The sequence below is a fragment of the Callithrix jacchus genome, chromosome 13 (assembly GCF_049354715.1).
Source record: "Callithrix jacchus isolate 240 chromosome 13, calJac240_pri, whole genome shotgun sequence".
NCBI classification, from domain to species: Eukaryota; Metazoa; Chordata; class Mammalia; order Primates; family Cebidae; genus Callithrix; species Callithrix jacchus.
Window position 1 is genome coordinate 7,619,972 of NC_133514.1, and position 21,556 is coordinate 7,641,527.

At 39.5% G+C, this 21,556-nt stretch overlaps 1 protein-coding gene across 3 annotated transcripts in view; it reads right to left on the reverse strand.

The window, feature by feature from the left end:
- The window catches only part of CSMD1 (CUB and Sushi multiple domains 1), a 2,142,320-nt gene that overhangs the window by 1,909,817 nt on the left and 210,947 nt on the right, over positions 1-21,556 (reverse strand). The gene's annotated exons all lie outside the window — the stretch shown is intronic.

Sequence of the window (21,556 nt, forward strand, 5' to 3'; positions counted from 1 at the left end):
CCTGGTGATGCTTTATTTGTAAATGTGGAGGCTCTGACACAAGGCATCAGCCAGCCCAAAGAAGACATTCTTATATCGGTGACATCATTTCTCCAAAGTGAATACCTTATGTCTGCTTCTGTGACATACTTCCACACATGGAACTTGACCATGAATAAAACGTGGCTCAATACGAAGTTAAAAGAGCTTAAAAGTTTCCACAGATTGGATGAGAAGTGCTACAATTAATCAGTATGACTAGTGAACAATATGGTTATAAGCAAGTGTGTAAGATGATTTTTTTTTAGAGCCAACCCTTTGAATAATGATGGAAGGAACTTTCTAGGAAAAGGTATCGGCAAAAGTCTGAGAAGTGGAAATAGCTCAGAGGACTGCAGGAACTGGCAAAGCAAGGAGGAAAAGTAGAAGAGAAGAACGGAAAAGGTCAGCAGGAGCCAAATCACTCAGCGCCTTTTTTTTTTAAGAGAGAGAGAGAGAGGGAAGGAAGGAAGGAAGAAAGGAAGGAAGGAAGGAAGGAAGGAAGGAAGGAAGGAAGGAAGGAAGGAAGGAAGGAAGGAAGGAAGAATGAAGAGGAGGAAAAAGAGGAAGAGGAGGAGGGAGAGAGAACAGGAGTGTTGCTTAATTGCCCAGGCTAGAATGCAGTCTAAAAATGGGTATTGAAAACCTTCCTTACCATCAATTGTGCTTAATGATGGCCAACCAATATTTCATTTAAACCTGTGAGTAGGTGTGATGTGGTACTGATAAGAGTGTATATCTGTGTGTTTAAAGTGGAGAGTTCTATAAATGTTTATTAAGTTTACTTGTTTCGTATCTGAGTTCAAGTCCTGGATATCCCTGTTAATTTTCTGTCTCATTGATGTGTTTAAGATGCAAGTGTGTAAGATGATTTGTTTACTTGCAGGTATTTTTGAGGGATTGTCTTAGGATTTGGTTCTCTGTGTCTTCACATGTATTAGAAGATAGTGAAAGGCACATGGAATACATCAGTTGCCTGATTCATATTTGTGTACTCAAGCACGCATTCCTTCTTACAAAACAGACGTTTTCTTTGATTCAACATAGTGGTCCAGTATTTGGAAAAGTCAAGCTCATCTTCCTCTACTTCTGTAACTAAAGCTTTGGTTCGCAATTCAAATATAAACGCGTGTAGCATTCTGTCTTGGAAAATTCTCTCAGCAGGATCATTTAATGGACTCTGCTACTTTGTAAGAGAAGCAATTACAAAGGGAAGAATGGACTCAATCATACATTTTTTTTATTAATTTTGAACTCGTGATTAAAATAACACTGGCATTAAAATTTTAAGTGCTGTTTTACATAGACCAAATATCTTCACTGGATGAGAGGAGGCAGTTCCCTTGAACATTTTAATTTTTGTTTTTTTCTACCTGACATAATTGTTTCCTTTATAATTATTTTACTTATTCTTACATTTCTTTTTTCACCATTGGTTTTTAATATCCATTACAACTCTATCAAGAGAAGGGCAAAGGCTTTTGCAAATTCAGAAGGACCTAGTGGAATGGAATGTAGGTAATGTATTGGAATGTTAATAAGATATTTAAATAAAGCTATAACTGCAGAGATCTTAAACACAATTCTCTCTTCCTATAACATGAAAAGAAGAATCTTTGCAAGGGATTGTGGGTTGGCAGGGAGACTAGAAGGATATGATGCCATTAAAACTAAAATCACCGAGGTCTCCTCCAGCCCTTGAGCGAATCTCATACTGACAGCATTGAAAATTTATGTTTGTAAAGATGACTACGTTAGGCTCACAGGTGGTAAAATATGCAATAATGAAATGGAAGTCCTCAAGTTTTAACTGATTAGAAATTCTGAAGTCAATTCTGGGCACTGAATTATTAGAAGTGGATATTTCTATAACTTTCAGGCAACAAGGAATCTCTCCAGGTTTTAAATGCCTTCTATTTTCTTTCAGGAGAATTTTTTAAACGATGTAGAAAAGACAAGAACATGTTTCCATAGCTTTGTTGACTATGACTCCTAGCCTGGCCCATTCTGCTGCTCCTAGAAGACTGCACCAGCTCATGCCTGTTAATCTAGAGGAATCATGAGGCATTCAACACTGGCTTTCATAAAGGGGCATGTTAGCATAGTTACCAGGGTGCAAAGCTTTGGTGGAAACCTTTGCTCTTAAGGCTGATGTTCTGTAAATGGTCTCAGAGCTTGTGTTGAAAGCTACTTCAGTCCAGAATCTCTTAGGTACCAAAAGGCCCCTATACTGGGTTAAATGACCATTAGCCCATGCAGCCCTTTGCTAAGCTTTGGAGCGTGAGACCAGGTGAGACGTAGAAAGCCAATTACCCTAGACAGCACCAGAGGGCTTGGTTGCCTGAGATGCTATGATTCAAACCCATCTCCACAGTCCTGTGCCACTCGGAAAAGTCATCTGGCTTCATGGGGTCCTGAGAACCTCACGTCACACAGAGACTCAGAGTCCTAGGTTTTGCTCTTAGAGAAAATTCAAACTGACATAACGAAGAAAGGAGAAAGGAAGGGAGGATCATCCGTTAAGTAGAGCACATCTTGCTATCAGTTCATCAAACAAATGATAACATTTTTATTCTCAAGGGAACCTGACTCTTTAAATGGGGAAACTCTCACTCGGAAATGATTAAAGATCTTCTTTATGATCCTAAGACACAATGGGGCCTGGATTTTAACCCAAACAGTGACAGCACCAAAGACTGCACCCTCCTCAGTCATGCTCCTGAATTAAAGTTCTCAACAATTATAGGAAAGACATCCTACTTCATAGCCGGGTCAGTGCAGCTTACCCAGCAGTGGTAGGAGATTCCTGAGAAATAGAATAGCCAACATTTGTACATGGATTAAATCATAAAAATACTAATAAAATGGCCATTGTGTAGATGTGTAAGACAGAAAAAAAATAAACAAACATCTCATTTGCTTCCAAAAATGGATTTTAACAACCACAGATGAGCCCTGACAACTCATCTGCTCCACCATCTTCTCTGTTAAGCAACACCAATTCGATTCACTAAGGGGTTAAAAAACACCCATTTAGGACTATTTTTTTTTTCGTCTGTCTTTGTTCTAAAAATAAACCAGGTTTATTTTTAAAATATGAATTTGGCTATAATATTTTATAATATTTGAGATTAAAATGGCAGGTGAAGAAAAGACACTGTCAAGTAACTGAATAAATGAAAAATCACTCTAACGTGGCATCTCCGCATTCATCCTGTATCCTGCTGATTCTCTGTTGACCACCACAGATATCTCTTTTTTTAATTGGCAATGAGATGTAAATTGGTGGTTGGTAGTCTTCTGCTTTTAGACAAGACACTTATATTTAGAGAGCATTTAAAATACAGCAATGTGGCCTTTGAGGCATCAACATTCGTAAGATGTTGCTTGAGTCTGTCTTTGATTTGAGCCTGAATCCAATCTAGAATATGTTCTTTTACACAATTCTGCTCTATCTGGTTTCCTTCAACATACAAAAACAATTTTTGAAAATAGTCCATCATGGTTTTTTTTTTTTTCTTAACACATGTTCCCTTTTGCCTCAACCTTCAAGCATGCATAGATTTGGCAATTAATCCTAAAAGACTGAGATACACATAATTCAGATTATGAATTAAAATTCCAAGAAAATAGAAATTATTTAAGTGAAATGGTAATAAATAAGATAAAAATAGTTGAGCTAGTACTTCATTTAAAAGGCACTTCTTAAATCTTAATGTTTTTAAGGCAATATTGTTGGCAGACTACTGAAGCCTGGATAGTGCACCTGTGTGTGGCAGCGTGGAAGGAAGCAGAGAGAACAGTGCCCGCTTCTAATTACTAGTAATTTCTAATATTAGATCTGAGTACTGATAGCAGGAGATACGGGGCCTCCACTTGCTCAACGTTAATAGGGAAACGACCATGTTTAACTTAACATGACGTCTGCATTTGAAACATTCTATGCATTTCTAATTTCTGACATGAAACTCTCCCTGCTCCTCCCAGACCCCATACCTGGAGTTTCCAAGTGTTGAGAAGGAGAGACTGTTATTGGAGGTTTCTGATGCCAACTGAGATCAGCCAGCACTGAAATGAATGGTTAGGACTTCCGGTCGTGAAGTCAGACCACCAGGTTCTCACTCCTTGCTCCACAAATTATTTTTTTTAACTTCTTGGGACCTCAGAATCACCACCCAGAAAAGGTAATAATGAGAAAGCTCTCTCTGGGGATTCATGTAAGAGTTCATTGAAAATGAAATACAACTTTATATGTTCAGATGAACGCTTGGTGCTCAGTAAATATTCGATTAATGTTATGTGCAGTAATGTGAAGAAGTTACAAATCTGTACTGCCACTGTTTTTCATATATGAGGAGGATCTAAATTATGATGCTGTTTTTCATTGATCTTTCCTGTAACAGATATATGCAACAAAATATGTGGTTTAAAGCAGTAAATTATAGACAAAAAAGTATAAATTTTAGGTCTGCGTTTATGTAGCTGCCTGGCTCTGGGCAACTTTTACCCACACCCTCATGTCTAATGCTGAGAGCACTGTATTTCCACAGAGCTTACAAAATAATACATTTAAATGTCTGGCACCTGGTTTGCACTGGCTAAATGCTAAAGCCATCTCGCCTACACGATTTTAACTGTGCATCTACCTTGGATCTACCACCAAAGTCTTTGCTCACAGCCTGGCACCCTGGATTTGGGAATAAACCGTTTTCCTCACTCCGACGTGGGGAAGTTTGTGTTGCGTTGTTGAATGCTGGTATTCTAGCTGTAAGCCAGAATGTACCATGTTCCAGAATGTACTTATTTACGATCCTGTATAAGATAAATGTTGATTGTATAGCAATGCTCCCAACGTAGTTCATGAGGTCGATTTTTAGAGTTACCACTGTGTAATTTTTGAAGAGATGCCATTTTGGTTCTCGCTATGCTGTTTATGGAATTTAAGTCTAACTTTCTTATTTCAATATTCTTTATTTTCCAGACCTGCCTAAGTAATGGAATTTACTAGTAGCCAACAGATCTGTTCTGCCAGAGAAAAACGCACCCTAAAAACGTGTCTTAAGGTGCTATTTCTCTTCACTTCATGTGTAACTCAACAGAGGCTGAGGCACAGTAATGAAAAGAAATCCATGATTACATGGGAGTCTTCAGAGAATTCTAGGAAGAAACACTTCAGGTGAGGTCTGTGGGAAAATACGAAAGTGCATCACTTGCAATATCCAATATTTGGTTATTTTGGACAAACAAGACAAATACATACTGTTCAAACTAATAAGAATATTCTATCACATCCAAGCTGAGAGCCAAATATGAGAGCACAACACATTCACAATGGCCACAAAAAGAATAAAATAATTAGGAATACAGCTAGTTAACCAGAAAGGTGAAATAGCTCTACCATGAGAATTACAAAACACTGCTGAAAAAAATCAGAGATGACACAAACTAACAGAAAAACATTCCATGCTCATGGACAGGAAGAATCAATATTGTTAAAATAAATATCCATACTACCTAAAGCAATTCAGATTCAATGATATGCCTACCAAACTATCAATGACATTTTTCACAGGGTAAAAAAAAAAAAGCTATTCTAAATTTATTGGGAACCAACAAGATACTTAACAGCTAAGTCAATCCTAAGCAAAAATAACAAAGCTGGAAGCATCACACAACCAACCTTTAAACTATACAACCAAGCTATAATAATTAAAATGGCATGGTTCTGGTATGAAAACAGACACACAGACCAATGGAACAACAGGTTAGTGAACCCAGAAATAATGACACATTATAACTATCTGATATTTTACCAAGCCAACAAAAACAAGCAATGGGAAAAGAATTGCCCTATTCAATAAATGGTGCTAGGATAAATGGGTAGCCATATGCAGAAGACTGAGACTAAATTCTCACCTTTCATCACATAAAAAAATCAATACAAGGTGAATGAAAGACTTAAATGGAAAACCTAAACTCTAAAAACCCTAGAAGGAAACATAGGAAATACCATTCTGGACCTAGGCCCTGACAAAGACTTAATGGCAAAAATTCCAAAAGCAACCAAGACAAAACTAAAATTTGACTAGTGGAACCTAATTTGACTAAAACCTTCTGCACTGCAAAATAAACTAGCAAAAGAGTAAATGGACAATCAAATAAAGGATGGGAGAATGTATTTGCAAACTATGCATTTGACAAAGGTCTAACATCCAGAATCTGTAAGGGACTTAAACAAATCAACAAGCAACAAACAACATCATTAAAAGGAAATGAACAGATGCTTCTCAAAAGAGGACACACAGGTGGCCAACAAGCATATGAAAAAAAAAAATGCTCAGTATCACTAATCATTAGGAAAAGGCAAATCAAAACCACAATGAGACACCATCTCACACCAGTCCAAATGATTATTAAAGAGCCTGGAGACTATATATATATATACACACACACAGAGACACACACATACATACATACACATATATATACATACACACACACACACACACACACATATATATATATGCTGGTAAAGTTGCAGAAAAATGGAACACTTACATGCTACTGGTAGGAAGGTGCAGTAGTTCAGCCATTGTGAAAGCAGTTTGGCAATTTCTCAAAGAACATAAGGTAGACCTACCATTCAACCCAGTAATCTCATTGTTGGAATTATATGCAAACAAATATAAATCATTCTACTGTAAAGACACATGTATATGTATGTTCATTACAGCATTATTCACAATAGCAAAGACATGAAATCAACCTAGATGCCCATCAGTAGTGCATTGGATAAAGATTTTGTGATATCTATTGCAAAAATTGCAAGCATTCCTATACACCAATAACAGAATAACAGAGCATCAAATTATGAGTGAATTCCCATTCACAATTACTATGGAGAGAATAAAATACCTAGAAATACAACTAACAAGGAATGCGAAGGACTTCTTCAGGGAGAACTACAAGCGACTGCTCAAGGAAATAAGAGAGGACAGAAACAGATGAAAAAACATTCCATGCTCATGGTTAGGAAGAATCAATATTGTGAAAATGGACACACTGCCCAAAGTAATTTATAGATTCAATGCTATCCCCATCAAGGAACCAGTGACTTTCATCACAGAATTGGAAAAATAAAACACCTTATATGGAACCAAAAAAGAGCCTGAATTGCCAAGACAATTCTAAGCAAAAAACAAACAAACAAAAAAACAACAACAACAACAAAACAAAGCTAGAGGCATCACACTACCTGAATTAAAACTATGTTACAAGGCTACCATAATCAAAACAGCATGGTACTGGTACGGAAACAGAGATATAGACCAATGGAACAGAATAGAGGCCTCAGAAGGAACATCACACAACTACAACTATCTGATCTTTGACACACCTGACAAAAACAAGCAATGGGAAAAGGATTCCCTATTTAATAAATGGTGTTGGGAAGACTGGCTAGCCATATGCAGAAAGCTGAAACTGAATTCCTTCCTTACACCTCATACAAAAATTCTAGCTGGATTAAAGATTTAAACATGAGTCCTAACACCATAAAATCTCTAGAAGAAAACCTAGGCAATACCATCCAGGATAGAGGCATAGGAAAGGACTTCATGACTAAAACATCAAAAGCAATGGCAAGAAAAGCCAAAATAGATAAGTGGGATCTAATTAAACTTAAGAGCTTCTGCACAGCAAAAAAAAAAAAAAAAAAAAAAATGATCAATAGAGTAAACCAGCAACCAATAGAACGGGAAAAATTTTTTTGCATTCTACTCATCAGACAAAAAGCTCATATCCAGAATCTACAGGGACCATAAACAAATTTACAAGAAAAATAATCAATCAAAAAATGGGCAAGGGATATAAACAGACACTTTTCAAAAGAAGACATTTACGCAGCTAACAAACATGAAACAAAGCTCATCATCACTGGTTATTATAGAAATGCAAATCAAAACCACATTGAAATACCACCTCATAACAGTTAGGAATGGTGATCATTAAAAAATCAGGAGACAGCAATAGATCCAAGATGGCCAAATAGGAGCAGCTCTGGAGAGCAGTTCCCAGCAAGAATGCAGAGGGTAAGTGATCACTGCATTTCCAAACAAACTGTTATTGCCCACAGACCAGGAGATTCCTGGGCAGAAAAGTGCCACAAGTCTCCAGCACAGTTGTTTCAGCTGGTACAGTAGGTCTGCACACATAAACTCACACAAGTCTGGGAACCATTTCAATTGGCACCTGGAACACCTGGGAGACAGATTTACCCATTCAACTGAAAAAAAAGGGCAGAAACAGGGAGCCAGGTGATCTGGCTTGGCAGGTCCCACCCCCACAAAGACCAGCAGTCTGAAATGCTCTGGATTGAGAGTTTCACAGCAAGCACAGCTGGGCCTGGGATGAACCAGCTCTGTGGGAGGAAGGGCATCCACCATTTCCAAGGCAGTCTGCCATTAATGAGGCAGTCCGCCATCACCAAGGCAGTCCACCATTACCGAGGCAATCTGCCATTACAGAGACAATCTGCCATTACCAAGGCAGTTCTATCTATATAACTACAAACAAAACCCCAAGGAAGGTCACACAGCAGCTGAGCAGAGCCCATGGCAGCTCAGTAACACATTTGCTGGCAGACTGTGAGTAGGCTGACTCGTTGCCCAGCAGGGCATGTCTGTCAAAAGGCAGCAGCACATCAGAAACTTATAAATAAAGCCCCACCTTCCCAAGACAGAGCACCTGGGAAAAAAAGGCATTTATGAGTTCTACTGCAGCAGACGTAAATGTACCTGCGCAGCAGCTCTGAACAGAACAACAGAGTTCACAGCTCAGCACTTGAGCTCCTATAAGGGACATACTGTCTCCTCAAGCAGCTCCCCTACCCCTATATATCCAAAGAGACACCTCATAAAGGAGAGCTCAGGTTGACATCTGGTGGGTATCCTTCTGACACAAAGATATCAGAAGAAGAAACTGGCAGCAACCCTTACTGTGCTGCAGCCACTGCAGGTGATCCCCAGGCAAGCAGGGCCTGGAGTGGACCTCAGCAGTCCTACAGCAGAGGGGCCTGTCCGTTAGAAAGAAAACTAAAAAACAAAGAAATAACTTCATCATCAAGAAAAATGAAAGTCCCCTCAGAGACCTCATCCAAAACTCACCAACTACAAAGACCACAGGTAGGTAAATCCACAAAGATGGGAAGAAACCAGTGCAAAAAAGGATGGAAAAACCCAAAACCAGAATGCCTCTCCTCCTCCAAGGGATCACAAAACCTCACCAGCAAGGCAAGGCTGGATGTAGAATAAGTCTGATGAATTGACAGAAACAGTCTTCAGAAGGTGGGTAATAAAATTCTCAGAGGTAAAAGAACATGTTCTAACCCAATGCAAAAAACTAAGAAGTTAAAAAAAGGTTTGAAGAAATGTTAATGAGAATAAACAGCTTCCAGAAGAAGATAAATGAACTGATGGAGCTGAAAAACATAACACGAAAATTTCACGAAGCATACACAAGTCTCAATAGCCTAATTGACCAAGCAGAAGAAAGGATGTCTGAGATTGAAGATCAACTCAATGAAATAAAATGAGAATGCAAGATTAGAGAAAAAAGAGTAAAAGAAATAAAGCCTCCAAGAATTATGGGATTATGTAAAAAGACCTGATCTATGTTGGATAAGTGTACCTGAATGTGATGGAGAGAATGACTCCAAGCTGGAAATAAATCTTCAGGATATTATCCAGGAGAACTTCCCCAACCTAGCAAGGCAGGCAAATATTCAAGCCCAGGAAATACAGAGAACACCACAAAGTTATTTTTCAAGAAGAGCAATCCCAAGGCACATAATGGTCAGATTCACCACAGTTGAAATGAAGGAAAAAAACACTAAGCGCAGCCAGAGAGAAAGGTCGGGTTACCCACAAAGGGAAGCCCATCAGACTCACAGTGGATCTCTTGGCAGAAACCATACAAGCCAGAAGAGAGTGGGAGCCAATATTCACCCTTAAAGAAAAGAACTTTCAACCTCGAATTTCATATCCAGCCAAAAGCTTCATAAGCAAAGGAGAAATAAAACACTTTACTAACAAACAATTCTCAGAGATTTTGTCACCTCCAGGACTGCTTTACAAGAGCTCCTGAAAGAAGCACTAAACATAGAAAGGAACAACCAGTACCAGCCACTCCACAAATGTACCAAATGGTAAAGACCATCGACACAATGAAGAAACTGCATCAACTAATGAGCAAAACAACCAGCTAGCATCAAAATGGCAGGATCAAATTCACACATAATAATATTAACCTTAAATGTAACTGGGGTAAATGCCCCAATCAACAGACACAGACTGGAAAACTGGATAAAAAATCAAGACCCATTGGTGTGCTATATCCAGAAAACCCATCTCACATGCAAGGATACACATCAGCTCAAAATAAAGGGATGGAGGAAGATTTACCAAGCAAATGGAGAGCAAAAAGAAGCAAGAGTTTCAATCCTAGTTTCTGATAAAATAGACTGTAAACCAACAAAGATCAAAAGAGACAAAGAAGGACATTACATAATGGTAAAAGGATCAATGCATCAAGAAGAGCTAACAATACTAAATATATATGCAGCCAGTACAGAAGCACCCAGATACATAAGGCAAGTTCTTAATGACTTACAGAGACTTAGAGTCCCACACAATAATAGTGGGAGACTTTAACACTCCAGTGTCAATATTAGACAGATTAACAAGACAGAAAATTAACAAGGATATCCAGGACTTAAACTCAGATCTGGACCAAGCAAACCTAATAGACATTTACAGAACTCTCCACCCCAAATCCACAGAATATACATTCTTCTCAGCACCACATAACACCTACTCTAAAATTGACCACATAATTGGAAGTAAATACCTCCTCAGCAAATGTAAAAGAACAGAAATCATAACAAATAGTCTCTCAGACTACAGGACAATCAAATTAGAACTCAGGATTCAGAAACTAACTCAGAACCAGACAACTTCATGGAAACTAAACAACTGGCTCTTTAATGTTGACTGGATAAACAATGAAATGAAGGCAGAAATAAAGATGTTCTTCAAAACCAACGAGAATGAGGACACAATATACCAGAATCTCTGGGACACATTTAAAGTAGTGTCTAGAGGAAAATTTATAGCAATAAATGCCCACATGAGAAGGAAAGATCTACAATTGACAGCCTATCATCAATACTGAAAGAGCTGAAGAAGCAAGATCAAGAAAACTCAAAAGTTAGCAGAAGACAAAATATAACTAAGAGCAAAGCAGAACTGAAGGAGATAAAGATACAAAAAAAATCCTTCAAAAAATCAATAAATCCAGGAGCTGGTTTTTTGAAAAGATCAACAAAATAGACCACTAGCAGGATTGATAAAAAAGAAAGGAGAGAAGAATCAAATAGATGTAATAAAAAACGATAAAGGGGAAATACCCACAGATTCCACAGAAATATACACTACCATCAGAGATTACTACTAAACACTCTATGCACATAAACCAGTAAACCTGGAAGAAATGGACAAATTCCTGGACACTTGGACCCTCCCAAGACTAAACCAGGAATAAATCACCCTGGATAGACCAATAACAAGGGCTAAAGTTGAGGCAGCAATTAATAGCCTACCAACCAAAAAAAGCCCAGATCCAGATGGGTTCACAGCCGAATTGTACCAGACATACAAAGAGGAGTTGGTACCATTTCTTCAGAAAATACTCCAAACAATATAAAAAAAGGGAATCCCTCTCAAATAATTTTATGAGACCAACATCATCCTGATACCAAAAGCCTCCAGAGACTAAATAAGAAAAGAAAACTTCAGGCCAATATCCATGATGAACTTAGGTGCAAAAATCTTCAATAAAACACTGGCAAACCAATTGCAACAGCACATCAAAAAGCTTATGCATCGCAATCAAGTAGGCATCATTCTAGGGATGCAAGGCTGGTTCAACATACGCAAGTCTATAAACGTAATCTACCACATAAACAGAACCAAAGGGAAAAACCACATGATTATCTCAATAGATGCAGAGAAGGCCTTTGACAAAATTCAACAGCACTTTATGCTAAAAACTCTCAATAAACTAGGTTTTGATGGAATGTATCTCAAAAAAATAAAAGCTACTTATGAGAAACCCACAGCCAAATTCATGCTGAATTGACAAAAACTGGAGCATTCCCTTTGAAATATGGCACTAGACAAGGATGCCCTCTCTTACCACTACTATGCAAAATAGTATTGGAAATTCTAGCCAGAGCAATCAGGCTAGCAAAAGCAATAAAGGGTATTCAATTAGGAAAGGAGGAAGTCAAATTGTCTCTATTTGCAGAAGACATGATTATATATTTAGAAGACCACATTGTCTCAGCCCAAATTCTCCTGAAACTGATAAGCAACTTCAGCAAAGTCTCAGGATACAAAATCACTGTGCAAAAATCAAGGCATTCCTATACACCAATAAGAGACTTAAAGAGAGCCAAATCAAGAACGAACTGCCATTCACAATTGCTACAAAGAGAATAAAATACCTGGGAATACAACTAACAAAGGATGTAAAGGACCTCTTCAAGGAGAACTACAAACCACCACTCAAGGAAATAAGAGAGGACACAAACAGATGGAGAAACATTCCGTGCTCATGGTTAGGAAGAATCAGTATAGTGAAAATGGTCATACTGCCCAAAGTAATTTACAGATTCAATGCTATCCACATCAAACTGCCTATGACCCTCTTCACAGAACTGGAAAAAACCATCTTAAACTTCATATGGAACCAAAAGAGAGCCCACATAGCCATGTCAATTCTAAACAAAAAGAACAAAGCTGGAGGCATCAAACTACCTGACTTCAAACTACACTACAAGGCTACAGTAATCAAAACAGCATGGAACTGGTAACAAAACAGAGACATAGACCACTGGAACAGAACAGAGGCCTCGGAGGCACCACCACACATGTACAACCATCTGATCTTTGAGAAACCTGAAAAAAACAAACAATGGGGAAAGGATTTCCTGCTTAATAAATGGTGTTGGGAAAACTGGCTAGCCATGTGCAGAAAGCAGAAACTGGACCCCTTCCTGATATCTTACACTAAAATTAACCCCAGATGGATTAAAGACTTGAACAGAAGACCTAATGCCATAAAAAACCCTAGAAGAAAACCTAGGCAAAACCATCCAGGACATAGGCACAAGCAAGGACTTCGTGACTAAAATACCAAAAGCAATGGCAACAAAAGCCAAAATAGACAAATGGCATGTAATTAAACTCCAGAGCTTTTGCACAGCAAAATAAACAATCATTAGAGTGAACTGGCAACCAATAGAATGGGAAAAAATTTTTTCAATCTACTCATCTGACAAAGAGCTAATATCCAGAGTCTACAAAGAACTAAAACAGATTTAAAAGAAAAACAAACAAACAAACAAACAAACAAACCCATTTAAAATTGGGCTAAGGATATGAACAGACACTTTTCAAAAGAAGACATATATGAGACAAACAAACCTGAAAAAGTGCACATCATCACTGGTCATTAGAGAAATTAAAATCAAAACTACATTGAGATACCATCTCACACCAGTTAGAATGGTGACCATTAAAAAATCTGGAGAGAGATTCCGGAGAGGATGTGGAGAAATAGGAACCATTTTACACTGTTGGTGGGAGTGTAAATTAGTTCAACCATTGTGGAAGACAGTGTGACGATTCCTCAAGGACCTAGAAATAGAAATTCCATTTGACCCAGCAATCCCATTACTGGGTATATACCCAAAGAAATATAAATCATCCTATTATAAATACTCATGGACACATATGTTTATTGGAGCACTGTTTACAATAGCAAAGACTTGGAACCAACCCAAATGCCCATCAATGATAGACTCAACAGGGAAAATGTGGCACAAATACACCATGGAATACTATGCAGCCATAAAAAACGATGAGTTCATGTTCTTTGTAGGAACATGGATGAGTGTGGAAACAACCATTCTCAGCAAACTGACACAGAACAGAAAATCAAACACTGCATGCTCTCACTCATAGGTGGGTGTTGAACAATGAGAACACATGGATACAGGGAGGGGAGCATCACACACTGGAGTCTGTTGTGGGGGACTAAGGGGAAGGATAGCAGTGGGTAGGGAGTTGGGGAGGGATAACATAGGGAGAAATGCCAGATATAGGTGATGGGGATGGAGGCAGCAAATCACACTGCCATGTATGTACCTATGCAACAATCCTGCATGTTCTTCACATGTACCCCAGAACCTAAAGGGCAATAATATATATATATATATATATATATATATATATATATATATATATATATATATATATATAAAATCAGGAAACAACAGATACTGGAGAGGATGTGGAGAAATAGGAACGCTTTTACACTGTTGGTGTGAGTGTAAATTAATTCAACCATTGTCGAAGAGGATTCCTCAAGGACCTAGAAATAGAAATTCCATTTGACCCAGCAATCCCATTACTGGGTATATACCCAAAGAAATATAAATTATTCTATTATAAATACACATGGACACGTATGTTTATTGGAGCACTGTTCACAATAGCAAAGGCTTGGAACCAACCCAAATGCCCCTCAGTGATAGAACAGATAAAGAAAATGTGGCACACATACAATATGGAATATTATGCAGCCATTAAAAAGATGGGTTCATGTCCTTTGCAGGGATATGGATGAAAATGGAAACCATCATTCTCAGCAAACGGTCACAAGAACAGAGAGCCAAACACTGCATGTTCTCACTCATAAGTTGGTGTTGAGCAATGAGAACACATGGACACAGGGAGGGGAACATCACACACTGGGGTCTAGAGGGTGGGGGGCTAGGAGAGGGATAGCAGGGGTTGGGAGGATAGGGAAGGATAGCATTAGGAGAAATACCTAAAGTAGATGACGGGGTGATGGAGGCAGCAAACCATTAACATGACACATGTATACCTATAAAAAACTTTCAAGATCTGCACATGTACCCAAAACCTAAAGTATAATAAATAAATAAATAAATACAAAGAAAATGTGGACTATATACTCCATGGAATACTACACAGTCATAAAAAATCACAAAATCATGTCCGTTACAACAATGTGGATCAAGCTGGAGGCCACTATCTCACTTAAAGTGGGACCGACATGGAAGGCTAGTTAAGACACAGAGAGAGAAGCCGGGACCTGGTACCATCGTGCAAGCCAACACCTCAAGCGTTTTCTAACACAGAGCTCCAATTTCCTTCTTTAGCATCCTGCACTAAACATTTCACTTTGAGTTTAATCCAGGTTGGGTGGCATTCTCTGACCTACAAAATTCTAACAAATATACTTTTCTCTTTTTGTAAGTGTCATTTTTTTAGCTTTCATTTAGCAAGAATTGGTTCCTCTTGTGTGAAAACGTAATTTAGTTTCTTTATGTTAGTTTTCCTGTTTTTTTTTTCATACAAGATTGTTTATGCAAGTGTCCTTTACAGTGTGTTTCTCAAAAGATGAATACTAAATCCTATTTCACTAGAAAAGTGGTGACATTCTTAGCCAAGATCGACTGTCTCATTTTAATTTTAATACTAATTCTTTCTTTTTGTAGGTCCTGTCCTCTGTATTTTCTATCAGAATCTCCTTCCGCCCTTATTTTATTCTTTCCCTCCCCTTTCCTTTCTTTCTTTCTTTCCCACAGGTATTTATGAAATAAACACAATGAGCCAGACACGAAACTAGAGATGAAATGCACAGCACTGAAAATAACACAGTGATAAAACAAGCAAACATGTTCTAACTACACCCCTATAAAGATGCATGGTCACTGAGAGTTCTACAATTCTTAAAATAGTCCAGTAGCAACAAGTAATTTGCTCAGGCCTGGCGCGGTGGCTCACGCCTGTAATCCCAGCACTTTGGGAGGCCGAGGCGGGTGGATCACGAGGTCAAGAGATCGAGACCATCCTGGTCAACATGGTGAAACCCCGTCTCTACTAAAAATACAAAAAATTAGCTGGGCATGGTGGCACGTGCCTGAAATCCCAGCTACTCGGGAGGCTGAGGCAGGAGAATTGCCTGAACCCAGGAGGCGGAGGTTGCGGTGAGCCCAGATCGCGCCATTGCACTCCACCCTGGGTAACAAGAGCGAAGCTCCGTCTCAAAAAAAAAAACGCTCAAGTTTCAATTTCAGAGAAATTTAGTCTTTTCACATCCACTCAATATTCAGCAGTGGTACAGCTGTGAACTCATCAGCTGTTTTGAATATCCATAATTTTCTATTCCTGTTCCTTCGGCGGTTGTGGTTGCTGTCTGTGCTTTGGGTGATCATGCGTCCCCTTCAGCCACACCCCACACTCAACAGATGTCAGTGCCTCCATGCAAGGAACTAGTGAACAGAGTGCCTTAAGGCACTCTTTTAGACTACTGTTTTCTAATCTTTTCTAATTATATGGGACGCTCAATTTATAATCAATGGGTCCAGAACCAAAAGGAACAACTCTGGGAAGTGCTGCCAAGAAGCTGCATTCAATCACACCGATGCCCATGAACACAGGATGTTTTGTCACTCGGTACCATGCGTTCCAGGCACACTTGCGACATTTAAAGAAACCAAGTGCTTCCAAAGCTAAATTTTAACAGGGCTCTCCACCAAACCCTCCCGTTTTATTATCTCTGCCAGCACATTTAAGTTCATATAGAGTGCAGTATGATTAAAAAGAGATGCGAAATATCTATGTATATGGAGTGTGTGTGTGTCTATACATATATGTAAGCCACTGCATAATTTGTCATTCAAACATCTAACTGGAAAATATAATATAGGTACTGGTATATTCAAAATTTTATTTTATCTCAGAAATATAGCATAAAAGGTCAGGCAGGTACCAACTTCTTTAACCTTAAATGTCAGTGGTCACTGAGTAAATATGAGTAACTAAAAATTACGTGCAGCACAACAGATGATCAGGATTTTAATTTTCCTTTCTATTTACAGGGCCAACTGGGTGCATTTTTTTTAGGTTGGAAAAAATAGAACGTATTTTCTCAAACTATAACACAGAAGAGGCATTTTGCATTGTAATAACATGACTACCACACTGATATCATTTTGAAAGATAGTATAAACAAACTTTGATTCCGATTATGGTAAAATTTCACCTTTTCCCTCCTCCCGCAGCTCTTCACCACTTCTTGCTCCAGTTCCACCCTCTCTCCCCTCTCCACCATCTCCCACTCCATCTCCCTGCTTCCGGGACACCTACACCAGGGCAAGGTCAGAGCTGTCCTGCTTGAAGACATTATTTCTATCATTTAACAATACAAAGTTTTTAGTTTGAGGCATTGTTCATTATCATACTACTTCAAAAAAATACAGCAGTAATTATTCCTCTCAATATCAAAGTTGACGTCTCTGCTCAGGAGAAGAAAGGATACATGGAGAGGCTGAAGACAAGAAGCTGCTTTTCCAGGGAAAAGGACATTCACTGGGATGTGGACATTTGTTTTGCCATTTCTAAAGGAATCTTTTCATGACAAATCATGGCCAGTGGTCTAGAAAGCATGCAACAGCCCCAGAATAACTCCTCTGATGAAAAGTTTGTTAATAAGAATAATCAGGGTAGCATGTCTGGTGCATAAAAATGTGACACACGTTGAGGTTTGTGCGAAAATTAACTGGCAGTTCTGTTAGGAAAAGTTGACTGCAAGGGCTTAGATGAGTGTTTTGCATGGATTTTAAAAGTGGTTTCTTATAAAACTATCTTAGTCCTCTGGAAATAATTTGCTTCATGTTGATGTTTTTCTCAAAAGTTCTTTCTGGAGATAAGTCAGAGAAGTACCGTTCCCTCATATAGTACTTCATTCTCTAATAGATAGTCAAACTCCATCTTTTCCTCTCCAACTGTTAAACATTATTCTTTTATATTTCAGCAGGTCACTTGGATAATTTTGATCACACTTTGTCAATATTTTGAAAAACCCCATACTGTATGTAAAAATTCCACCATCTTGATATTCTTGAAATTTTTGTTTAAAGAAGGTCTCTGCATTTCCTTAGAAATAAGTGACTATTTCTCATATATGAGGGACTTCTTTTCTTTCATCCCCATCAGAAAATCAAGACAGTATCACATTTAATTATCTTATTTATGACAGCACTTAAAAAAAATGGTTCCTCACTGTTCTCAAAATCCAGTACAAAATGGGCAAGTGCCCATGTTCTGCCCGCTGCTCTCCTCTCCATCCCTGCCTCCACCCCCTCCCACACACTCTCGTATGTGCTGAGAGATGCTTCCCCTTCTCTCACCCCCACACTCTGGGCTGCAAAGCCGATGTGCTCCTTGGTCAGGAACCTCCCCAAAGTCCCCACACCTTCTTTCTTCTGCTGACTGCTCCTAGCCCATCTCCATTAAGGCCATGTCGCAGAGTATTTTCTCAGGAAAAAAGCTCTGAACAGATTATTGAGCCTTCTGAGTTCCAAGTCCAAGTCGGGGGACTCTAAAATACTTAGAACAGAAGCACTCAGTGGTCCAAGTTACAGTTTAGGGAAATTTACCTCCAAGACAAGAACTGAGGTCAAGTGATGATGACTGCAGACTGCAGGTGGCAAGAAATTAAATCAGGAGTTGGTCATTTAGAACGCTGGGAAGGGAAGCCTGCTATTATCTCCATGGAGGTGTGAAGGCAGAGAAGAGAAAGAAAGGGGCCTTAGGAAGTTGAGTGAAAAGGTCAACGAAAGATGGTGTGTGTGTGTGTGTGTGTGTGTGTGTGGTGTGTCTTTAACTTTCTGCTGTCTTTAATATATTGAACGTAACAGTGAAGAACCAGGTAGAGTAGATATAGGGAAAAAAAAATCCCAACAGTGGACAGAAGCTGGAAAACAGGTCTAAGGATGTAGTGGTCACATTTTTAGGTAGAAAGAAGCTTCACCAGCTCACAGATTGAGGTGCAATCAGAATACATTTCTGGCTCTACTGGTGCCATAGCTTTCTTAAGCTGTTTCAAATTCCCTGTGTTTTTTTTTTTTTTTTTTTTCTACCAATCACTTGCTCCTCAGACAGGAGCTTCTAGAATAAACGAGGACAACATGGAAAATAATGATCTTCTGCGAACTGGGATCTATGGTTCCAGGCAGGGAGGCATCCTGACACGTCCTCCAACACTCTGCCAGTTACCGCCGTACCTGTGCGTGCCTTGAGGTACTCCGAGTGCAATTCATAAATCACACTAAGTACTGCACTGAGGCAGCCATTCTTCAAATTAAACACAAATGAGCTATAAGTGGAACCAGGAGGTGCTGTTCTCATGTTAAGGTAGACTGGAAATATTGGCACTAAGGGAAATACTCAGGGCTTTTTAAACAATCACTAGTTGATATTATGTTATTTCTTTTAAGCCTCTCTGATGTGTCATAAAGCAGAGAAACAAATACATCTCAAGGCAAGGCTTCAGGTATTTAACAATGTAACACTCACCAGGAGAGCCGCTGGGATGACAAACACAAGTGAGTGTTCTTATTCCACAAGGAGTTTACTGTCTGTAGAGAGATCCGGGACCAAAAACCTAGCCTCATCGAGGTGGTTTCCATAATGAAGGGAAGAAAACGCAGGAAGACCAGTTCCGCCTGCGTAGAGTTGCCCCAGAAGCCTGCATGAAAATGCCTCCTTGGCTGTGAGGCTGGAAGAATGGGCCTGCCAGAGGATTTGGCGGAGGGCATTCCAGGCAGAAGAAATGACAAGTGACCAGCGTGACCTTCGCACCTTCTCAGCTAGACCCAGCCTTACACAGGTTTATTCCTGGCCTCCCTCTCTAAGAGCGTTTACTTTAGGAAACTTGCATTTGCAATTTTTTGGAGTTGATTTCAGTCCCTTTCCCCCTTTGCAATCATATGAGTAAATTCTCCCTCACTGGCTTGTCTTGTGTAGTTCAATTTCTCTTGGACCAGTGCAAAGGGCTTGGATGAGGTGAACCAGGCATGTCCAGGCAACTGGAACACCGTGGACATGTTAGGTCTCTGAGGGTGGCTGCTTTGAGGGGCGGGACAGAGCAGCCCTGATTTCCTGGTCGTCAGGCCTTTCTAATGCCACCCCAAGTGACATCTAATTTCATAAAGGAAGGGAGACTTTCAGGTAATTCTTGAAATTCTATTTGACCCAGCAATCCCATTGCTGGGTATATACCCAAAGAACTATAAATTGTTCTACTGTAAAGACACATGCACATGTACGTTCATTGCAGCCCTGTGTATAATAGCAAATACCTGTAACCAACCCAAATGCCCATCAATGATAGACTGTACAAAGAAAATGTGGTACACATACACCATGGAATACTATGCAGCCATAAAAAATGATGAGTTCAAGTCTTTTGTAGGGACTTGGGTGAATCAGGAAACCATCATTCTCAGCAAACTGACACAAGAACAGAAAGCCCAACACTGCATGTTCTCACTCATAGGTAGGCATTGAACAATGAGAACACGTGGACTCAGGTTGGGAAGCATCACACACTGGGGGCAGTTGGTGGGGGGGGTAGGGGACAGACAGTGAGGGGTGGGGAGGGATAACATGGGGAGAAATGCCAGCTATAGTATGCACCTAAAGTAAAATAAAAATAAATAAAGCCAATTTTTCTAAGAATTAAGAAAAAAAAAAAAAAAAGAAGCAAGGGCTTCTGTCCATGCGTTCTGGAATGGAGCGAGAGCAGAACCACAGATGAATACAGATATGACCGCAGAAGCCAAGGAAGAAAGGGGACAGACCCAGGCAGCGGACGCGCGGGCTCCAGGCAGCCAGCTGCCTGAACCCACACAGTTAGGACACATTGCCCACGAGGGAGACGAGATTTCATTCTTTATTATGCATTGTGTGTTTTAACTATTTTGAAAATTCTGTTTTAAAACAATGATGCTGCTCTTGCTTTTGTGGCAGCTGAGAGTGCACCTGGAATGAAGCAGGAGAAAGGGAACATCTATTAAACGGGGTCACGCCTGAATCTAGGGGTCAAGCTGGCACTCCAAAAGCTGAAAACAGCAAAACCAGAACACCTAAGTACCAAATATACATGCTTTTATTATGTTGGAGCAGAAGTCATTGTGGTCTTTGCCAACCCTTTGTTTCCTTGTACTTTAGATTCTGGGGTACATGTGCAGATCACACAGGATTGTTGCACAGGTACATACATGGCAAGGTGATTGGCTGCCTACATCCCCCATCACCTATATTTGGCATTGCTCCCCATATTATCTCTCCCCAACCTCCCCACCCCCCGCTGTCCCTCCCCTAGTCCCCCCATCAGACCCTAGTGTGTGATGGTCCCTTCCATCTGTCCCTGTGTTCTCATTGTTCAACACTCGCCTGCAAGTGAGAACATGTGGTGTTTGATTCAACACTTTAAAGGCAAAAACCACAATCCTTTTGCACCAACCTGACCTAATAGCAAAAATAAGTATAATACCAAAGTACCAAATTATTCCAAGGTATGGGAGTAGAGAGAAAGAAAG